The 16,194-nt window shown below is 46.9% G+C and overlaps 1 long non-coding RNA gene across 1 annotated transcript in view; it reads right to left on the bottom strand.

Annotated features, from left to right (window-relative positions):
• Positions 1–13,637: 13,637 nt before the first annotated feature.
• LOC122562443 overlaps positions 13,638–16,194 on the bottom strand; it is a 26,144-nt gene continuing 23,587 nt past the window's right edge. Inside the window, exon 3 of the long non-coding RNA XR_006315297.1 lies at positions 13,638–13,731. This is a non-coding gene — a long non-coding RNA (uncharacterized LOC122562443). The remainder of the gene's footprint in view (positions 13,732–16,194) is intronic.

The following is a 16,194-nucleotide window of genomic DNA, read 5'->3' as shown; positions in this document are numbered from 1 at the left end:
GTTTCCAGCATCTGCAGTCATTGTTTTTACCCCGAGGGCATACCGTCTGAGTAAAGGCAAAACTCTTTAGAACTGAAATAAGGAGAAACTTCAGCCAGAGAGCGGCTGGAATTCATTGCCACAGAAGGCTGTGGAGGGCAGGTCATTGAGAGTATTTAAGGCTGAGATAGATAGGTTCTTGGTTGTCAAGGTTTACAAGAAGAAAGCAAGAGAATGGGGTTGAGAAACTTGCCAGCCATGGCTGAATGGTGCAGCAGACTCGATGGGCTGAATGGCCTAATTTCTGCTCCAGTATCTTATGGTCTTATGTGGCTAACTAACTAAAGCTCTCACGAAAAGTGCCGACTTGCCCCCTAAATATAAGAGAGATTAACAGTGGGATAGGGAGGGGGCCAAGACTGAAAGGAAGCAGGGGTTGATGGAATATGTCCAATCAAACTCAGCACCTCCAGATTAGCATCAGAGACCATTTCATATCACAGCATCTAGGCCAATTGACTTGTTGTCAGACTGCAGTGAGTCACTCAGTCAGAGACAATGTGACTCATTTCAGCACACATACATCAGAAACCAGGGAAAATGCTGACATCATCCTTGGGCTGTTAGATTAGAATCAGATCTCACCACATCAATCCGTCAGGCAGCTCCGGGATCACAGGACAAAATAAACATCAGGCATTCCATAAAAGCAGAGTTATTCCAGAATCCATGTTAATAGATTATGAGATCAGCTATGATCTCATTGAACGGAAGGGCAGATTTGATGGGCTGAATGGCTGACTTCTGCTCCTACGTCTTATGCTCTTATTGCAATTCAAAAACTTTTCACCAAAATCATGGACTTCACCCCCAATAACACACTGACTCCCCTCACCCCCAATAACACACTGACTCCCTTCACCCCCAATAACACACTGACTCCCCTCACCCCCAATAACACACTGACTCCCCTCACCCCCAATAACACACTGACTCCCCTCACCCCCAATAACACACTGACTCCCCTCACCCCCAATAACACACTGACTCCCCTCACCCCCAATAACACACTGACTCCCCTCACCCCCAATAACACACTGACTCCCCTCACCCCCAATAACACACTGACTCCCCTCACCCCCAATAACACACTGACTCCCCTCACCCCCAATAACACACTGACTCCCCTCACCCCCAATAACACACTGACTCCCCTCACCCCCAATAACACACTGACTCCCCTCACCCCCAATAACACACTGACTCCCCTCACCCCCAATAACACACTGACTCCCCTCACCCCCAATAACACACTGACTCCCCTCACCCCCAATAACACACTGACTCCCCTCACCCCCAATAACACACTGACTCCCCTCACCCCCAATAACACACTGACTCCCTTCACCCCCAATAACACACTGACTCCCCTCACCCCCAATAACACATTGACTCCCTTCACCCCCAATAACACACTGACTCCCCTCACCCCCAATAACACACTGACTCCCTTCACCCCCAATAACACACTGACTCCCCTCACCCCCAATAACACATTGACTCCCTTCACCCCCAATAACACACTGACTCCCCTCACCCCCAATAACACACTGACTCCCTTCACCCCCAATAACACACTGACTCCCCTCACCCCCAATAACACATTGACTCCCTTCACCCCCAATAACACACTGACTCCCCTCACCCCCAATAACACACTGACTCCCTTCACCCCCAATAACACACTGACTCCCCTCACCCCCAATAACACATTGACTCCCTTCACCCCCAATAACACACTGACTCCCCTCACCCCCAATAACACACTGACTCCCTTCACCCCCAATAACACACTGACTCCCCTCACCCCCAATAACACATTGACTCCCTTCACCCCCAATAACACACTGACTCCCCTCACCCCCAATAACACACTGACTCCCTTCACCCCCAATAACACACTGACTCCCCTCACCCCCAATAACACATTGACTCCCTTCACCCCCAATAACACACTGACTCCCCTCACCCCCAATAACACACTGACTCCCTTCACCCCCAATAACACACTGACTCCCCTCACCCCCAATAACACATTGACTCCCTTCACCCCCAATAACACACTGACTCCCCTCACCCCCAATAACACACTGACTCCCTTCACCCCCAATAACACACTGACTCCCCTCACCCCCAATAACACATTGACTCCCTTCACCCCCAATAACACACTGACTCCCCTCACCCCCAATAACACACTGACTCCCTTCACCCCCAATAACACACTGACTCCCCTCACCCCCAATAACACATTGACTCCCTTCACCCCCAATAACACACTGACTCCCCTCACCCCCAATAACACACTGACTCCCTTCACCCCCAATAACACACTGACTCCCCTCACCCCCAATAACACATTGACTCCCTTCACCCCCAATAACACACTGACTCCCCTCACCCCCAATAACACACTGACTCCCTTCACCCCCAATAACACACTGACTCCCCTCACCCCCAATAACACATTGACTCCCTTCACCCCCAATAACACACTGACTCCCCTCACCCCCAATAACACACTGACTCCCTTCACCCCCAATAACACACTGACTCCCCTCACCCCCAATAACACATTGACTCCCTTCACCCCCAATAACACACTGACTCCCCTCACCCCCAATAACACACTGACTCCCTTCACCCCCAATAACACACTGACTCCCCTCACCCCCAATAACACATTGACTCCCTTCACCCCCAATAACACACTGACTCCCCTCACCCCCAATAACACACTGACTCCCTTCACCCCCAATAACACACTGACTCCCCTCACCCCCAATAACACATTGACTCCCTTCACCCCCAATAACACACTGACTCCCCTCACCCCCAATAACACACTGACTCCCTTCACCCCCAATAACACACTGACTCCCCTCACCCCCAATAACACATTGACTCCCTTCACCCCCAATAACACACTGACTCCCCTCACCCCCAATAACACACTGACTCCCTTCACCCCCAATAACACACTGACTCCCCTCACCCCCAATAACACATTGACTCCCTTCACCCCCAATAACACACTGACTCCCCTCACCCCCAATAACACACTGACTCCCTTCACCCCCAATAACACACTGACTCCCCTCACCCCCAATAACACATTGACTCCCTTCACCCCCAATAACACACTGACTCCCCTCACCCCCAATAACACACTGACTCCCTTCACCCCCAATAACACACTGACTCCCCTCACCCCCAATAACACATTGACTCCCTTCACCCCCAATAACACACTGACTCCCCTCACCCCCAATAACACACTGACTCCCTTCACCCCCAATAACACACTGACTCCCCTCACCCCCAATAACACATTGACTCCCTTCACCCCCAATAACACACTGACTCCCCTCACCCCCAATAACACACTGACTCCCTTCACCCCCAATAACACACTGACTCCCCTCACCCCCAATAACACATTGACTCCCTTCACCCCCAATAACACACTGACTCCCCTCACCCCCAATAACACACTGACTCCCTTCACCCCCAATAACACACTGACTCCCCTCACCCCCAATAACACATTGACTCCCTTCACCCCCAATAACACACTGACTCCCCTCACCCCCAATAACACACTGACTCCCTTCACCCCCAATAACACACTGACTCCCCTCACCCCCAATAACACATTGACTCCCTTCACCCCCAATAACACACTGACTCCCCTCACCCCCAATAACACACTGACTCCCTTCACCCCCAATAACACACTGACTCCCCTCACCCCCAATAACACATTGACTCCCTTCACCCCCAATAACACACTGACTCCCCTCACCCCCAATAACACACTGACTCCCTTCACCCCCAATAACACACTGACTCCCCTCACCCCCAATAACACATTGACTCCCTTCACCCCCAATAACACACTGACTCCCCTCACCCCCAATAACACACTGACTCCCTTCACCCCCAATAACACACTGACTCCCCTCACCCCCAATAACACATTGACTCCCTTCACCCCCAATAACACACTGACTCCCCTCACCCCCAATAACACACTGACTCCCTTCACCCCCAATAACACACTGACTCCCCTCACCCCCAATAACACATTGACTCCCTTCACCCCCAATAACACACTGACTCCCCTCACCCCCAATAACACACTGACTCCCTTCACCCCCAATAACACACTGACTCCCCTCACCCCCAATAACACATTGACTCCCTTCACCCCCAATAACACACTGACTCCCCTCACCCCCAATAACACACTGACTCCCTTCACCCCCAATAACACACTGACTCCCCTCACCCCCAATAACACATTGACTCCCTTCACCCCCAATAACACACTGACTCCCCTCACCCCCAATAACACACTGACTCCCTTCACCCCCAATAACACACTGACTCCCCTCACCCCCAATAACACATTGACTCCCTTCACCCCCAATAACACACTGACTCCCCTCACCCCCAATAACACACTGACTCCCTTCACCCCCAATAACACACTGACTCCCCTCACCCCCAATAACACATTGACTCCCTTCACCCCCAATAACACACTGACTCCCCTCACCCCCAATAACACACTGACTCCCTTCACCCCCAATAACACACTGACTCCCCTCACCCCCAATAACACATTGACTCCCTTCACCCCCAATAACACACTGACTCCCCTCACCCCCAATAACACACTGACTCCCTTCACCCCCAATAACACACTGACTCCCCTCACCCCCAATAACACATTGACTCCCTTCACCCCCAATAACACACTGACTCCCCTCACCCCCAATAACACACTGACTCCCTTCACCCCCAATAACACACTGACTCCCCTCACCCCCAATAACACATTGACTCCCTTCACCCCCAATAACACACTGACTCCCCTCACCCCCAATAACACACTGACTCCCTTCACCCCCAATAACACACTGACTCCCCTCACCCCCAATAACACATTGACTCCCTTCACCCCCAATAACACACTGACTCCCCTCACCCCCAATAACACACTGACTCCCTTCACCCCCAATAACACACTGACTCCCCTCACCCCCAATAACACATTGTAACACACTGACTGTCCTCGCCCCCAATAATACACTGAGTCCCTTCACCACATCACTCAGTGACTCCCTTCGCCCCCAATAACACACTAACCCCATTCACCTCCAACAACACCCTGACTCTCTTTACCCCTCTAGATGTAAGTGTTTAAAAATTTAATGTGGTACTTGGGGCAATGTTGTCTGGCCAGCATTTATTATCCATCCCCAGAAAGAATAAAAGCTTCTACGTTTTTGTCTAGTTTGTCAATATTCATTATTGAATTTGTGCATCGTCCTAAGGTCGACATTTAACGTTAAAAACATTATTGCTTCTGCTGTAATGGCTAACTCCAATTGTGTATGCCACGCTCAGCCAACCCTCCGTGTTAAAAAGACCTGTTTCACTCCCAGTCCTCTCGCTCTAACGTCTCAGATTGTATGAGAGAGTGTAAGGTGTAGTTTTAGTGTTACTGGGCTAGAAATCCGGAGGACCAGGCTGCTGCTCCTCACAGTGCTAGGGCCCTTGGTTCAATTCCAGCCTTGGGTGACTGCCTGTGTGGAGTTTGCACGTTTTCCCTGTGTCTCCTGTGGGTTTCTGCCCACAGTCAAAAAAATGTGCGTAAGTGATGCAATGGCAATCTGTTATAGTTTCGGTGGAATGTAGCCCTGAAACGTTTGTACATTGACACCTGCTCTTCCTCTGAGTTTAGGGTGATGATAATTTGACCTGGGTATGGGAACAGGCTACCTTTAGAGCGAGAGAGAATTTACCGACTCACCTATATCTGGGAGTCTAGGGTTACCCCCTCCTAACAGCTTGAGATTGTTGGTCTTTCAATAGTTTCTAGGCTGATTTTCTTTTTTCATGCCCTCTGCTGGATGCCACAAATGTGCCAGCGTGATCCAAATTTCACATTCAACTGATTGGCAAATTGATAGTCACTAACTATTCAAGGTTAGTTCATAATCGAAGCTAACATCATGGTGATTCTAGTCCAATTAAAATAAAGCCTGTTGAAATAACCATTAGCCAATTTTTGGAAATTTATGCTCAGGAATGGGCATCATGAGGCCAGCATTGACTGTCTTTGCCTGATGGTGAGTCTTATAGTGTGGGGAAGCTGCTCTTACACTGCTGTTAGTTCACAGGTTCCAGGGGATTGAGCCAGTGACATGATGGAGTGGATGGTACCCTGGTATGGTGTGCCACTTGGAGCAGTAATGATCCCTTCTGCCTACCATCGACATCTACACCTCGGCAAATCACTTCAGTGCACCTGGAAGATCGGATATGTGATTGCACAAGAGGGGGTGCTGAAGAGATTCACCAGGATGTTGCCTGGGATAGAACATTTTGGTGATGAAGAGATACTGGGTTATTTCCTTCAGAGCATAAAAGGCTGAGTGGTGATCGAACTGATCTAGTAAGATTATGAAGGAATCAAAGGGTGGATCGAACAAAGAATAGTACAGTACAGGAACAGGCCCTTCGGCCCTCCAAGCCTGCGCCGATCCTGATTCTCTATCTAAACCTGCTGTTTATTTTCTAAAGATCTGTACCCCTTTGCTCCCCACCCATTCATGTCTCTGTCTAGACAGATCTTAAATGATGCTATCGTTCAGGCCTCTACCACCTCTGCTGGCAACGCGTTCAAGGCTCCCACCACCCTCTGCATAAAAAACTTTCCACGAATATATCTCCCCTAAACTTTTCCCCTCTCACTTTGAATTCGTGACCCCAAGTAATTGAATCCTCCGCTCTGGGAAAATGTTTCTTGCTATCCACCCTGTCTATACCTCTCTTGATTTTGTAGACCTCAATCAGGTCCCCCCTCAACCTCTGTCTTTCTAATGAAAATAATCCTAATCTACTCAACCTGTCCTCATAGCTAGCGCCCTCCATACCAGGCAACATCCTGGTGAACCTCCTCTGCACCGTCTCCAAAGCATCCACATCCTTTTGGTAACTGTATGTAATATTCCAAATGTGCCAAACCAAAGTCTTATACACCTGCCAACTCAATACCTCGTCTGATAAAGGAAAGCATGACCACTCTATTGACCTGCATTGCCACCTTCAGGGAAAAATGGACCTGAACACATAGATCTCTCTGTACATCAATTTTCCCCAGGAATTTTCCATTTACTGTATAGTTTGCTCTGGAGTTGCATCTTCCAAAATGCATCACCTCGCATTTGTCTGGATTGAATTCCATCGGCCATTTCTCTGCCCAACTCTCTAAACTATCTATCTATATTCTGCTGTATTCTCTGACAGTTCCCTTCACTGTCTGCTACTCCACCAATCTTGGTGTCATCTGAAAACTTGCTAATGAGGCAACCTACACCTTCCTCCAAATCATTTATGTACATCGCAAACAACAGTGAACCCAGCACAGATCCCTGTGGGACACCACTGGTCACAGGTCTCCACTTTGAGAAACTCCCTTCTACTACTACTCTCAGTCTCCTGTTGCCCAACCTGTCTATCCATTTAGCTAGAACACCCTGGACCCCATGCGACTTCACCTTCTTCATCAGCCTTCCATAGGGAACCTTATCAAATGCCTAACTAAAGTCCACGTATATGACATCTACATCCCTTCCCTCATCAATCAACTTTGTCAGCTCTTCAAAGAATTCTATTAGGTTTGTAAGACATGACAGTCCCTGCCTATCATAACCATATTGCCTATCACTGATAAGCCCATTTTCTTCCAAATGTAAATAGATTCTATCCCTCAGTATCTTGTCCAGTAGCTTCCCTACCACTGACGTCAGGCTCACATGTATGTAAGTACCTGGATTTCCCCTGCTACCCTTCTTAAACAAGTGGACAACATTAGCAATTCTCCAGACATCCCCCGTTTTCAAGGATGCTGCAAAGATATTTATTAAAGACCCAGCTATTTCCTCTCTCGCTTTCCTCAGGAACCTGGGGTAGATCCCATATGGACCTGGGGACTTGTCCATCTTAATGCCTCTTAGAATACACAAGACTTCTTCCCTCCTTATGCCAACTTGACCTAGAGTAATCAAAGATCTATCTCTAACTTTGCCATGTCCCTCTTCTCAGTGAATACTGATGCAAAGTACTCATTAAGAATCTCACCTATTTTCTCTGACTCCACGCATATCTTTCCTGCTTTGTCCTTGAGAACCAACCCCTTCTCTAGTTACCCTCTTACTCCTTATATATGAATAAAAGGCTTTGGGATTTGCCTTGACCCTATTTGCTAGGGATATCTCATTACCTCTTTTAGCCCTCTTAATTCCTCTTTTCAGGTTGGTCTTACATTCCCAATATTCTTCCAAAGCTTTGTCAGTCTTCAGTCGCCTAGACCTTATGTACGCATCCTTTTTCCTCTTAGCTAGTCTCACAGTTTCACCTGTCATCCATGGTTCCTAATCTTGCCATTTCTCTCCCTCATTTTCACAGGAACAGACCTTTCCTGAACTCTAATCAACCTCTCTTTAAAAGCCTCCCACATATCGAATGTGGATTTCCCTTCAAACAGCTGCTCCCAATATACATTCCCCAACTCCTGCCAAATTTTGGTATAGTTTGCCTTCCCCCAATTTAGCACTCTTTCTTTTGGACAACTCTCGTCTTTGTCCATGAGTATCCTAAAACTTATGGAATTGTGATCACTATTCCCAAAGTAATCCCCCATTTCAACCACATTCACAACACCAGTCCAGTATGGCCCCTTCCTGAGTTGGACTGTTTACACTGCTCTAGAAGACCCTCCTGGATGTGTCTTACAAATTCTGCTCCATCTAAACCTCTAATACTAAGTGAATCCTAGTCAATGTTGGGAAAGTTAAAATCTCCTATCACCACCATCCTGTTGTTCCTACATCTTTCCATAATCTCTTCACATATTTGTACCTCTATCTCACACTCGCTGTTGGGAGGGCTGTAGTACAGTCCCAACATTGTTACTGCACCCTTCCTATTTCTGAGCTCTGCCCATATTATCACACTGCTCAAATCTTCCATAGTGCCCTCCTTTAGCATAGCTGAAGGAAGCAGCTAAGTTCTCCTTGGTTGAAGTGTCAGTAGTGAGGGGACACAACTATAAGGTGAAGGGGAAGAGGTTTAGAGGAGATTTGAAGGAAATGTATTTACCCAGAGGATGCTGGGAGCTGATTGAGTGTGTGCTGCTGTTGATGTTCTTGTTGTTATTGTACTGAAAGTCTCCATAGCCCATGACCACAACACTGTAGAATTGGTTTATTTTCTCCTCTGGCCAGGCTTCTACTTTCTTGCCTCTGGATTTCAACCTTTCCACTGATGTTGTTAATTGTGAATCTGCATTAGTTGGACATGTTTGACAATGAGTCCACTACCACTGCCTCCTCTATTCCTTTCAGCTTTCACCTTTGACTATTTCGGCACTGTTCATGGAATAAAGAGTGCTTGCTTTTTTTTCTTCTTTTATGCAGAGTTTTGCATTTCTCTGTCTTGCTTTGAGGGAACATCACTGTGACCAAGCCTCAAATTTCTGCAGCTACTCTCCTTGGCTCAAGCCGATATGACTGTCCCTCCATGGATTCTATATACACTCGCTTCTCTCGAGCTTTAGCTTAGAGGTTTCACTCTTTAGCTTGACTGCTTTGAGTACCTGACAATTCGAGCTTGTACTTATCCTAGGAGTATATCTCTCTGTCACTCTCTCTAATACCTGTAAACTCTTACACTATGATATATATTGGACTGAAGACGGAATTCCAGCACAGTATATCCCTCTACTGCTCTTTGAGTCTCGATCACAGAGCTCTGTGCCTCTGCTGATGCCAGAAACATTAACTTCGTCATCACTAATGTATTAACTTTCCCATTTACCCAGGCTGTCCAACTTGCACTGTAATTTCTGAGTTGCCTTTTCTGATTTGATGATACCCCAGAGGTTTTGGTGCTGTCTGTTGAGTCCCTTTGTGTTTACTGCCCACAGCATTTTTTGATCAACAGCCTTTCATGTGGAACCTTTTCAAAAGCCTTTTGAAGGTTGAAGTGTACCACATCACGTGACCTTGCCTCAATGAAGTTGAGGAGGTTGGGTGGCATGGTGACTCAGTGGTTAGCACTGCTGCCTCACAGCATCAAGGACCGAGGTTCGATTCCAGCCTCGGGTAACTGAATGTGTGAACTTTGCACATTCATAGAATCCCCACAGTGTGGAGGCATGCAATTTAGCTATTCCACACCAATTTCCAAATAGCATCTCACTCAGATCCACCCCCTACACTATCCCTATAACCCTTCATTTCCCATGGTCAATCCACCTACCTTTGGCAGGAAACCCACACAGGCATGGGTAGAATGTGCAAACTCCACTCCGACAGACAGTCAACCACAGGTCTGCGTGGGTTTCCTCTGGGTGCTCCAGTTTCCTCCCACAGTCCAAAGATGTGCAGGTTAGGTGGTTTAGCCATGGGAAATGCAGGGTTATAGGGTGGGGTGGGTGTGTAGGTTTTGGTGGGATACTCTTCACAGAGGCAGTATGGGTTTGATGGACTGAGCGGCCTGCTTTCATAGGAATTCTTCGAAAGAAGATTGACCAGGCAACTTCTGAGTTTGTGTTGATGTAATCATTGAGTTGCTAAATCATATCCACTCCTTACACAAACTGATTGATTCACTATTTTATGTGGAATAGATGTAGAATTGCTGAAACAATAGGCTAAATAGTGACTTAGTGTTATCCCCACCCTCCCTTTGGGAAATTGAACAAATCTCTTTTCATTCCACCACCTCCGTTCATTGTCCAGCTGGTATAGCTATTAAACATGGGGTTGGAAGGTAATAGATACTTACTCTATCACAGAAACACAACACAGTGAAGGATTCATTCCCAAATGCATAAACTGAATGACTATTGCCTCTTGATCTCTTTTTGACAGGCCAGTGAGTCTCTTATCTCTTCCAATCTGTCAAAGACATGGACTCTGAAGTGAAGTAAATACGAAAGAGTGAATGCTTGCTGTGCTTGTCTAAAATTCCTCTTCCCATTACTATATTGAGACTAGTTTAAGTTGCAATGCTTTGAACTCACCATGCATTTTTGTGGCAGTGAGATCCCTAGTTTCATCATTTCCTCTTGCAAGCTAACACTAGGTCAGATAGGTGGGTTGCACGGTGGCACAGTGGTTAGCACTGCTGCCTCACAGCGCCAGAGACCCGGGTTCAATTCCCGCCTCAGGCGACTGCATGTGTGGAGTTTGCATGTTCTCCCCGTGTCTGCGTGGGTTTCCTCCGGGTGCTCCGGTTTCCTCCCACAGTCCAAAGATGTGCAGGTCAGGTGAATTGGCCATGCTAAATTGCCCGTAGTGTTGGGTAAAGGGGTAAATGTAGGGGTATGGGTGGGTTGCACTTCGGCGGGTCGGTGTGGACTTGTTGGGCCGAAGGGCCTGTTTCCACACTGTAATGTAATGTAATGTAATCTAATCTAATAACTCTGCAGATTGGAACTATGAAGGGCTTATGCCCAAAACATCAATTCTCCTGTTCCTCGGATGCTGCCTGACCGGCTGTGCTTTTCCAGCACCAACAGTTTTGACTCTGATTGGAATAAGGTCAGTCAGGTGCACCTCATAAAATAGGAGTTCTCTGATTGGGGCTGTTAATTTGGTTTAATCAGGGAGCCCTGGCTGACAGATGTAAACAGTAGTGCAAGGGGTTCTGTTCATTCTAAGAGCTGGCTCTGAGGGAGCTTCGACAGCGTCAAGGACTCTCCATGTTTAAATAAAAGGTGACTTAGTGATGGGATACTGGCGTTATTTCAATAACGTCGAGGCCTTGTGCCCTTTGTCTCTTTGATCCTAAATGCAATCTTGACATCTCCCTCGATAGCTAAAGGTGACACCATGCTCAACTCACTCTTTTACAGCAACCAATCCTTTCCATCTGATATACTCAAGACACTCCAGAATACAAGACCAATGAAAATTTTAATCCTGTCCACACATCTTCCAGTAGTTTGCTCATCTTGGGAAACTCTCTCTCTCTCTCTCTCTGTCCACTGAAAATTGTGTTTTCTTTCATAATTCAGGGGTGGTTTGTGATTAGTGATGAACTGAATGTTCCTTTCTTTTGCATCCTCTTCATGCTCTCCCCACTCCTCATCCTCTTTCCCGGAATCCTTAGTGCTGTGTAATTCTGCACCTATTGTCTTCATTTTTAGGCCTATAGGAGGTTAATGTAGCTGTTGTGGGAGTGGGGGGGGGGGGGGGAGGGATGGTTTGGAGAGGTAATCTGAACAAAGTCTTCAGGAGTTTAATGGGAAAAGACAAAGCAGATGAAGACAAACTACATTCACTGGTTGGAGATTCTACAACTAAGGGGCATAGTCTGAGAATTAGGGCCAGACCTTTCAGGAGAGGGGGTTAGGAAGCAATTCTACAGAAAAAGGGTGGTAGAGGTTTTGAATAAATTCCCAAATTTGGAACATTTTCACGAATGGCAGTGGATGCTGGATCCATTGTTAACTTTAAATCTGAGGTGGATAAAGTTTTGTTAAGCAAAAGTATTGAGGGATATGGGTCAAAGGCAGTGATATGGATAACGCAGGAGGAGCACAGAGTACTTCTGTTACAGTTTTCCTCTTATTTAGGGAGGGATATACTCATATTAGAAGCTGTTCAGAGAAGGTTCACTCAGCCAGTTCTGGGATGAAAGTGCCAGCAGGTGTGGAAAGCAGCTCGGTACCACCTTCTTGAGGGGCACTTATGGATGGGCAATAAATGCTGGCCCAGCCAACGTCACTCACAGCTCTCCTGAATGAATTAAGAAAAGACAACAATGAAGAAAAGTTGAGCAGGTTTCGCTTATACTCATTGGAGTTTCAAAGAATAGGGAAGCCAATCGGAGACTTGTCAGTGTAGATAATGAGAGAACGTTTCCCCTCATCGGGACATTGTTTCAGATCAGGGTCTCCTATTTAAGAGAGAGATGGAGAGGCATCCCTTCTCATCCAGAGAACTCTAGAGGCTGAGTTATTTGATTATCTTTAGGGTTGAGGTAGACAGTTTGTTGAATTATAGATAGGAAGCCAAGGGTTATGAAGAAACAGACAGAGAAGGAGCCAAGATTATATCAGTAATGGTTTTATTGGATGGTGGAAGAGGCTCAAGAAATATTACAAACATAGACAGTGAAAACAGGAGTGCGAGGAGGCCATTCGACCCTTCGAAGCTGCTCTGCCTTTTATGATGATCATGGCGTGCTGCTTCTATTCTTCACATTCTTACTGTTTTTACCTGAGTTTCTTTATTTATTTTAGAACATGCTAGCAAGTCTACTCCAAGACCATCTTTTTAATATTCATCCGATGCTAGACAAGATCCTCACGGTGGCTCAGTGGTTAGCACTGCTACCTCACAGCGCTAGGGACCGTCTGGGTGGAGTTTACGCATTCTCCCCATGTCTGCGTGGATTTCCTCTGGGTGCTCCAGTTTCCTCTCACAGTCCAAACGTGGACGGGTTAGGTAGGTTAGCCATGGTAAATTGCCCACAGAAGCAAGACAAAGTGGATTAGCCAGGGGTGGGCGGGGTGAGATATACTTCAGAGGTCAGTGTAGACTCGATGGGCCGAATGGCTTGATTCCACAGTGTAGGGATTCTATCATGTGGTGAGCTCAGTATTAACTGCAGAGTTTAAGGGAAAGTCATAGTAATATCAGTAGACTATAACTCTTACTGAATGCTATTGAAAGTCATCTGCTGCCTCTTAGAGGAGGACATTAGCCATCTTTACCTGGTCTGGCCTGCGTGAGACTCAAAGTTGACCTGAACTCCCCTCCTCAATTCTAGGGCAATTAAGAATGGGCAATAAATATTGACCTTGCCAGCTACATCCCCTGAAAATGTTAAGAAAAAACTCATTTCTCGCAGATACCTGAATGAAGCTATGAGGTTGTAGAAATAGTTTTTGAAGCGTGAGGCTCCATTTCCAATTGATGGAGATTCTCCTTCATCTTTGAGAGTCTCCTCAGGACTCATCACCAGCCCTCTCAAGCCTCTCTCTCTCTCTCTCCAGTCTGCCCCTTCCTTTCCCCCTCACTTTATATTAAAAGCAGTCCAGGAGTGTCATTTTGGATGTCTAGGGAGATGCATGACACAGTGCCTGAGTATTTCCTCCTCATGCGATGGAGAATCGCAAAGAGAAATAGGAAGAAGGAGCTGAGACGTGCCCAACTGACAAACACAGGCGTCACGAATGATCTCAACACCGTCTGCAGCTCCCACATTTGTGGGCAGCACGGTGGCACAGTGGTTAGCACTGCTGCCTCACAGCGTAAAAGCAGTCCAGGAGTGTCATTTTGGATGTCTAGGGAGATGCATGACACAGTGCCTGAGTATTTCCTCCTCATGCGACGGAGAATCGCAAAGAGAAATAGGAAGAAGGAGCTGAGACGTGCCCAACTGACAAACACAGGGGTCACGAATGATCTCAACACCGTCCGCAGCTCCCACATTAAGGCAGCTGTTCTGTGTTTAAATCCTCTTCCTGCTACTCACATTAGGATGTGTGGACTTGTTGGGCCGAAGGGCCTGTTTCCACACTGTAAGTAATCTAATTAAGGCAGCTGTTCTGTGTTTAAATCCTCTTCCTGCTACTGACATTAGGATTACTTCAAACCCACACACTGTCAAAACTTTCAAAGGTCAACTCATCAAAACCTCCTTAGCCAAAATTTCCAAGCTGTTTTTTTTCCTGCTTTTAAGCCTCCTTAAGAGTATCTCCTCCCTTTGATTGGAACCTGGTGTCTCAGGCATAAAAGAAATATTTATATGGGGTAGTATTTTCCTTCAAATATGCATGGTCTTCTCCTTTGAATTGTTCAGTTCTTAATTGGAAAGAAATATACTTCCTTCTGTTGGGGGTGGGAGGGCATGGAAGGCTAAAAGGAATGATAAACTAACATAGATTAGATTCCCTACAGTGTGGAAACAGGCCCTTCAGCCCAACCCGACCGTCTGAAGAGTAACCCACTCAGTCCCATTTCCCTCTGACTAATGTACCTTACACTATGGGCAATTTAGCATGGCCAATTCACCTGACCTGCATATCTTTGGACTCAGAGGAAACCCACACAGACATAGGGAAAACGTGCAAACTCCACACAGACAGTTGACCGAGGCAGGAATCGAACTTGGGACCCTGTTGCTGTGAGGCAGCATTGCTAACCACTGAGCCACCGTGCTCACCCTAACTAATGCATCTAACCATGAACACCATGGGCAATTTGGCATGGCCAATTCACCTGACCTGAACATCTTTGGATTGTGGGAGGAAACAGAGCACCCAGAGGAAACCCACGCAGACACGGGGAGAACGTGCAAACTCCACACAGACAGCCGCCCAAGGCAGGTAATTGAACCCAGGTCCCTGGCACTGTGAGGCCGCATCGCTAACCACTGAGCCAAATGTGAGCTTCAAAGAATTACCTGAACTCTGAATCTCTCTGTTCTACAACATTACCCAAGGCCCTAGTTTTATTGAATCCTTGTGATCCCTAAAGTTGGTGGAAACTAGAGAACTAAGGACCTAGACATCTACATAATGGATGGGCACTTGTATAGATGTACAATGGGAGCATCAAATGCTGTGAGTGCACAGGGGAAAGGTTCTAACATTTATCCAGTGCCTGTCACAGCTCAGGATGTCTCAGAGCTGTTGAAGGAACACCTGGCAACCAATTGCAAACAGCAAACTCCTACAAATAGTGAGTCCTAGAGATGTACAGCATGGAAACAGACCCTTCGGTCCAACCCGTCCATGCTGACCAGATATCCCAACCCAATCTAATCCCACCTGCCAGCACCTGGCCCATATCCCTCCAAACCCTTCCTATTCATATACCCATCCAGATGCCTCTTAAATGTTGCAATTGTACCAGCCTCCACCACTTCCTCTGGCAGCTCATTCCATACACGGACCACCCTGTGTATGAAAACGTTGCCCCTTAGGTCTCTTTTATCTTTCCCCTCTCACCCTAAACCTATGCCCTCTAGTTCTGGACTCCCCAACCCCAGGGCAAAGACTTTGTCTATTTATCCTATCCATGCCCCTCATAATTTTGTAAACCTCTATAAGGTCACCCCTCA

The sequence above is a fragment of the Chiloscyllium plagiosum genome, chromosome 25 (genome assembly GCF_004010195.1).
Source record: "Chiloscyllium plagiosum isolate BGI_BamShark_2017 chromosome 25, ASM401019v2, whole genome shotgun sequence".
NCBI lineage: Eukaryota > Metazoa > Chordata > Chondrichthyes > Orectolobiformes > Hemiscylliidae > Chiloscyllium > Chiloscyllium plagiosum.
Note: the sequence above shows the minus strand (reverse complement) of the source record. Positions and strands in the feature narration are given on the sequence as shown.